This window comes from Haemorhous mexicanus, unplaced genomic scaffold, assembly GCF_027477595.1.
Source record: "Haemorhous mexicanus isolate bHaeMex1 unplaced genomic scaffold, bHaeMex1.pri scaffold_172_ctg1, whole genome shotgun sequence".
Classification (NCBI taxonomy): Eukaryota; Metazoa; Chordata; class Aves; order Passeriformes; family Fringillidae; genus Haemorhous; species Haemorhous mexicanus.
In genome coordinates this window covers 27,225-35,159 of record NW_026776009.1, presented here as the reverse complement: position 1 = coordinate 35,159, position 7,935 = coordinate 27,225, and positions in this window count along the sequence as shown.

Below are 7,935 nucleotides of genomic sequence, written 5' to 3'. Positions count from 1 at the left end.
GACATTTATTAGAGGTGACAATTTGTGGAGGGTGACATTTTGGGGGTGACATTTATTGGGGTGACACTTTTGGGGTGACAATTTCTGGGACAGTTTTTGGGGTGACATTTATTGGGGGTGACACATGGGGGTGGCACTTTTGGTGACATTTATTGGGGTGACACTTTCAGGTGACACTTTCAGGTAACATTTTTTGGGGTGACACTTTTGGGGTGACATTTATTGTGGGTGACACTTTGGGTGACACTTCCAGGTGACACTTTTTGGGTGACAATTTTTGGGGTGACACTTTTGGTGACATTTATTGGGGTGACATTTATTAGGGGTGACAATTTGTGGAGGGTGACACTTTGGGGTGACATTTATTAGGGTGACACTTTTGGGTGACATTTATTGGAGGGACAATTTTTGAGGGTGACACTTTGGGGTGACAATTTCTGGGACAGTTTTTGGGGTGACATTTTGGGGGTGGCACTTTGGGTGACACTTTAGGGTGACATTTATTGGGGTGACACTTTCAGGTGACACTTTCGGGTAACATTTTTTGGGGTGACACTTTTGGGGTGACATTTATTGTGGGTGACACTTTGGGTGACACTTCCAGGTGACACTGGGTGACAATTTTTGGGGTGACAGTTTTGGGTGACATTTTGGGGTGACATTTATTGGGGTGACATTTTGGAGTGACATTTTGGGGTGACATTTATTAGAGGTGGCACTTTGGGTGACATTTTTTGGGTGACATTTTTGGGGTGGCACTTTCAGGTGAAGCTTTCAGGTGACATTTTGAGGTGACACTTATTGGGGTGACAATTTGGGGTGGCACTTTCAGGTGACATTTATTGGGGTGACATTTTGGAGTGACATTTTGGGGTGACATTTATTGGGGGTGACACTTTGGGGTGACATTTTGGGGTGACATTTATTGGGGTGACATTTTTGGGGTGACAATTTGGGGTGGCACTTTCAGGTGACATTTATTGGGGGTGGCACTTTCAGGTGACACTTTGGGTGACATTTATTGGGGTGACTTTTTGGGACAGTTTGTGGGTGACACTTTTGGAGGGTGACATTTTTTGGGTGACATTTATTGGGGTGGCACTTTGGGGTGACATTTATTGGGTGACACTTTTGCCTGGTGACAATTTTGGGTGACGTTTTTGGGCGTGACACTTTTGAGTGACATTTTTAAGGTGACATTTTTAGGGTGACATTTATTGGGTGACATTTTTAGGGTGACATTTTTAGTGTGACACTTTTTGGGTGACATTTATTGGGTGACACTTTGGGGTGACACTTTTGGGTGGCGCTTTCAGGTGACATTTATTGGGGGTGACACTTTCGGGTGGCACTTTCAGGTGACAGTTTTAGGGGTGACACTTTTGGGGTGGCATTTTTGGAGTGTGGCACTTTTGGGTGACACTTTTGGGGTGACATTTATTGGGTGACACTTTGGGGTGACACTTTCAGGTGGCACTTTCAGGTGACAATTTTAGGGGTGACACTTTTGGGTGGCATTTTTGGAGTGTGGCACTTTTGGGTGACACTTTTGGGTGACACTTATTGGGGTGGCACTTTGGGGTGACACTTTCAGGTGACACTTTTAGGTGACAATTTCTGGAGGGTGACATTTATTGGGGGTGACACTTTTTGGGGTGACACTTTTGGGTGACATTTTTTAGGTGACATTGTTTAGGTGACACTTTGGGGTGACATTTTTTAGGTGACACTTTTAGGTGACACTTTTAGGGTGACACTTTTGGGGTGACATTCTTAGGGTGACATTTTTAGGGTGACATTTTTTAGGTGACACTTTTGGGTGACATTTATTGGGTGACACTTTTGGGGTGACATTTTTAGGGTGACATTTATTGGGTGACAGTTTAGGGTGACATTTTTAGTGTGACACTTTTTGGGTGACATTTATGGGGTGACACTTTGGGGTGACACTTTCGGGTGGCACTTTCAGGTGACAATTTTAGGGGTGACACTTTGGGGTGGCATTTTTGGAGTGTGGCACTTTTGGGTGACACTTTTGGGTGACACTTATTGGGGTGGCACTTTGGGGTGACACTTTCAGGTGACACTTTTAGGTGACAATTTCTGGAGGGTGACATTTATTGGGGGTGACACTTTTTGGGGTGACACTTTTGGGTGACATTTTTTAGGTGACATTGTTTAGGTGACACTTTGGGGTGACATTTTTTAGGTGACACTTTTAGGTGACACTTTTAGGGTGACACTTTTGGGGTGACATTCTTAGGGTGACATTTTTAGGGTGACATTTTTTAGGTGACACTTTTGGGTGACATTTATTGGGTGACACTTTTGGGGTGACATTTTTAGGGTGACATTTATTGGGTGACAGTTTAGGGTGACATTTTTAGTGTGACACTTTTTGGGTGACATTTATGGGGTGACACTTTGGGGTGACACTTTCGGGTGGCACTTTCAGGTGACAATTTTAGGGGTGACACTTTGGGGTGGCATTTTTGGAGTGTGGCACTTTTGGGTGACACTTGGGGTGACACTTATTGGGGTGACACTTTTGGGGTGACACTTTTAGGTGACAATTTCTGGAGGGTGACATTTATTGGGGGTGACACTTTTTGGGGTGACACTTTTGGGTGACATTTTTTAGGTGACATTGTTTAGGTGACACTTTGGGGTGACATTTTTTAGGTGACACTTTTAGGTGACACTTTTAGGGTGACATTTTTAGGGTGACATTTTTTAGGGTGACATTTTTTTAGGTGACACTTTTGGGTGACATTTTTGGGTGACATTTTTAGGGTGACATTTTTTTAGGTGACACTTTTAGGGTGACACATTTGGGTGACATTATTTAGGTGACATTTTTTAGGTGACACTTTTAGGTGACACTTTTAGGTGACACTTTTGGGGTGACACTTTTGGGGTGACATTTTTAGGGTGACATTTTTAGGTGACATTATTTAGGTGACACTTTTGGGGTGACATTTATTGCGGGTGACACTTTGGGGTGACACTTTTTTGGGGGGGGTCACCTGAGGACACGAGGTCACTCCCGAGGTCCCGGTGCCACCCCCAGTGTCACCTCTGGGGACCCAGTGCCACCCTTGGTGCCATTCCTGTGCCACCCCCAGTGTCACCATCAGTGTCACCTCCAGTGTCACACGAGGGTCCCAATGTCACCCCCAGTGTCACCCTCACTGTCACACATGGGGGGTCCCAGTGCCACCCTCAGTGCCAGCCCTGGTGTCACCCCTGGTGTCACCTCTGCAGTCCCAGTGTCACACGATGGTCCCAGTGCCACCCCCAGTGCCACCCTCAGTGTCACCTCTGGGGACCCAGTGCCACCCTCAGTGCCACCCTCAGTGTCACCCCCATGTCACATGTGGGGACCCAGTGCCACCCTCAGTGTCACTTCTGGGGACCCAGTGTCACCCTCAGTGCCACCCTCAGTGTCACCCTCGGTGTCACCTCCAGTGCCACCCTGAGTGCCACCTCCAATGTCACCATCAGTGCCACCTCCAGTGTCACCCTCACTGTCACATGTGGAGACCCAGTGCCACCCCCAGTGCCACACGAGGGTCCCATTGTCACCTCTGCTGTCCCACGGGTGGGTCCCAGTGCCACCCCCAGTGTCACCCTCAGTGTCACCTCCAGTGCCACCCTGAGTGCCACCTCCAATGTCACCATCAGTGTCACCCTCAGTGTCACCCCCATGTCACATGTTGGGATCCAGTGCCACCCCCAGTGCCACCCCCAGTGTCACCCTCAGTGTCACCTCCAGGGTCCCATTGTCACCTCTGCTGTCCCACGAGGGGCCCAGTGCCACCCCCAGTGCCACCCCCAGTGCCACCTCCAGTGTCACCTCCAGGGTCCCATTGTCACCTCTGCTGTCCCACGAGGGGCCCAGTGCCACCCTCAGTGCCACCCCCAGTGTCACCTGCAGTGTCACCTCCAGTGCCACCCTCAGTGTCACTCCCAGTGTCACCCTCACTGTCACATGTGAGGTCCCAGTGTCACCATCAGTGTCACCTCCAGTGTCACACAAGGGTCCCAGTGCCACCCCCATGTCACTCGTGGGGACCCAGTGTCACCCTCACTGTCACCCCCAGTGCCACCCCCAGTGCCACCTCCAGTGTCACACGAGGGTCCCATTGTCACCTCTGCTGTCCCACAGGGGGGTCCCAGTGCCACCCTCAGTGCCACCCTCAGTGCCACCCTCAGTGTCACCTGTGGTGTCACCCTCAATGTCACACAAGGGTCCCAGTGTCACCCTCAGTGTCACCCTCAGTGTCACCTCCAGTGCCACCCCCGACGCCACCCTCACTGTCACATGTGGGGACCCAGTGCCACCCCCAGTGCCACCCCCAGTGCCCCCCCCAGTGCCACCTCCAGAGCCGCACCAGTGTCACACGAGGGTCCCATTGTCACCTCTGCTGTCCCCTGGGTGTCCCAGTGCCACTCCTGGTGTCACCCTCAGTGTCACCCCCAGGGTCCCAGTGCCACCCTCAGTGCCACCCCCAGTGCCACCCCCAGTGTCACACGACGGTCCCATTGTCACCTCTGCTGTCCCCTGGGTGTCCCAGTGCCACCCTCAGCGTCACCTGTGATGTCACTCCCAGTGTCACTCGAGGGTCCCAGTGCCACCCCCAGTGCCACCCTCAGTGTCACACATGGGGACTCAGTGCCACCCCCAATGTCACACGAGGGACCCAGTGCCACCCCCAGTGCCACCCCCAATGTCACACGAGGGACCCAGTGCCACCCCCAGTGCCACCCCCAGTGCCACCCCCAGTGCCACCCCCCAGTGCCACCTCCAGGGTCCCATTGTCACCTCTGGTGTCCCCTGGGTGTCCCAGTGCCACCCCCGGTGTCATACGAGGGTCCCAGTGCCACCCCCAGTGCCACCTCCAGTGTCACACGACGGTCCCATTGTCACCTCTGGTGTCCCCTGGGTGTCCCAGTGCCACCCTCAGTGTCACCTGTGGTGTCACCCCCAGTGTCACTCGAGGGTCCCAGTGCCACCCCCAATGTCACCCCCAGTGTCACTCCCAGTGCCACCCCCATGGTCCCAGTGCCACCCCCAGTGCCACCCTCAGTGTCACACATGGGGACTCAGTGCCACCCCCAGTGTCACACGATGGTCCCATTGTCACCTCTGCTGTCCCTGGGTGTCCCAGTGCCACTCCCAGTGTCACCCCCAGTGCCACCCTCAGTGCCACCCTCAGTGCCACCCTCAGTGCCACCCCCAGTGCCACCCCCAGTGCCACCTCCAGGGTCCCATTGTCACCTCTGGTGTCCCCTGGGTGTCCCAGTGCCACCCTCAGCGTCACCTGTGGTGTCACTCCCAATGTCACACCCAGGGTCCCAGTGCCACCCCCAGTGTCACCTGTGATGTCACTCCCAGTGTCACTCGAGGGTCCCAGTGCCACCCCCAATGTCACCCCCAATGTCACTCCCAGTGCCACCCCCATGGTCCCAGTGCCACCCCCAGTGCCACCCTCACTGTCACACATGGGGACTCAGTGCCACCCCCAGTGTCACACGAGGGTCCCATTGTCACCTCTGCTGTCCCCTGGGTGTCCCAGTGCCACTCCCAGTGTCACCCCCAGTGCCACCCTCAGTGTCACCCCCAGTGCCACCCCCAGTGCCACCCCCAGTGCCACCCCCCAGTGCCACCCCCAGTGCCACCTCCAGGGTCCCATTGTCACCTCTGGTGTCCCCTGGGTGTCCCAGTGCCACCCCAGGTGTCATCCTGGAGGGATTGTGAGGACTTTGGGGACAATTGTGAGGACTTTGGGGTGGCTTTAAGGAGATTTGGGACAATTTTGATGAGTTTTGGGCTGGTTTTGAGGAAATTTGTGAGGATTTTTTGGAGGTTTTGGGGGATTTTGATGAGTTTTGTGTCAGTTTTGAGGAAATTTGGGTGGTTTTGATGAGTTTTGGGTGGATTTAAGGAAATTTGGGAGGATTTTGAGGCGGTTTTGGGGGTTTTGATGAGTTTTGGGTCATTTTTGAGGAATTTTGGGTGGTTTGGATGAGTTTTGGGACAATTTTGATGAGTTTTGGGTCAGTTTTGAGGAGGTTCAGGTTGGTTTTGAGGAGGTTTGGGTCGATTTTGAGGACGTTTGGGGCCGTTTTGAGGAAGTTTGGGTGGTTTTGATGAGTTTGGGGTGGATTTAAGGAGATTTGGGAGGATTTTGAGGAGGTTTGAGACAATTTTGAGGAGTTTTGGGGGATTTTGAGGACGTTTGTGGGGATTTTGAGGCGGTTTTGGGGGATTTTGATGAATTTTGGGTCGGTTTTGAGGAATTTTGAGGAGTTTTGGGACAATTTTGATGAGTTCTGGGCTGGTTTTGAGGAAATTTGTGAGGATTTTTTGGAGGTTTTGGGGGAGTTTGATGAGTTTTGGGTCTGTTTTGAGGAATTTTGGGGGATTTTGAGGACATTTGGGAGGATTTTGAGGAGGTTTTGGGGGATTTTGATGAATTTTGGGTCGGTTTTGAGGAATTTTGGGTGGTTTTGGATGAGTTTTGGAAAGGTTTGGGTTGGTTTTGAGGAGGTTCAGGTTGGTTTTGAGGAGGTTTGAGACAATTTTGAGGAGTTTTGGGCAGGTTTTGAGGAATTTTGTGGGGATTTTGAGGCGGTTTTGGGGGATTTTGATGAGTTTTGGGTCGGTTTTGAGGAGTTTTGGGTGGTTTGGATGAGTTTTGGGACAATTTTGATGAGTTTTGGGTCGGATTTGAGGAAGTTCAGGTTGGTTTTGAGGAGGTTTGGGTCGATTTTAAGGAAGTTTGGGGCCGTTTTGAGGAAGTTTGGGCGGTTTTGATGAGTTTGGGGTGGATTTAAGGAGATTTGGGAGGATTTTGAGGAGGTTTGAGACAATTTTGAGGAGTTTTGGGCTGGTTTTGAGGCCGTTTGTGGGGATTTTTTGGAGGTTTTGGGGGATTTTGATGAGTTTTGTGTCGGTTTTGAGGAGTTTTGGGTGGTTTTGATGAGTTTTGGGACAATTTTGATGAGTTTTGGGTCGGATTTGAGGAAGTTCAGGTTGTTTTGAGGAGGTTTGGATGATTTTGATGAGTTCTGGGCTGGTTTTGAGGAATTTTGTGGGGATTTTGAGTTGGTTTTGGAGGAGTTTGATGAGTTTTGGGTCGGTTTTGGGGAATTTTGGGGGACTTTGAGGACATTTGGGAGGATTTTGGGGGAGTTTTGGGGGATTTTGATGAGTTTTGGGCTGGTTTTGAGGACTTTTGGGTGATTTTGCTGAGTTTTGCTGGGATTTTGATCCCGTTTTCACCGATTTTTCTCCGATTTTGGGTTTTTTTGCCCCTTTTTGGGTTTTTTTTGCCTTTTTTTGCTAATTCTGGGGCTCTCCCGGGGTGTTTTGGCAGCGTGGCATGGTGAGGCGATGCCCTCCCCTCCCCTCCCCCACCCCTGAGCGCACCTGGGCCATTTTGGGGCCATTTTGGGCCATTTTGGGCCATTTTGGGTTGGTTTTGATGAGTTTTGAGGTGGTTTTGGAAAGGTTTGGGTTGGTTTTGAGGAGGTTTGAGACAATTTTGAGGAGTTTTGGGCTGGTTTTGAGGATGTTTGTGGGGATTTTTTGGAGGTTTTGGGGGATTTTGATGAGTTTTGGGTCGGTTTTGAGGAATTTGGGTGGTTTTGATGAGTTCTGGGTGGCTTTAAGGAGATTTGGGAGGATTTTGGGGTAGTTTTGGGGGATTTTGATGAGTTTTGGGCTGGTTTTCAGGAATTTTGGGTGATTTTGCTGAGTTTTGCTGGGATTTTGATCCCGTTTTCACCGATTTTTCTCCGATTTTGGGGTTTTTTGCCCCTTTTTGGGTTTTTTTGCCCCTTTTTGCTAATTCTGGGGCTCTCCCGGGGTGTTTTGGCAGCCTGGCATGGTGAGGCGATGCCGCGCACGCCGGCCTCCAGCGAGGAGGA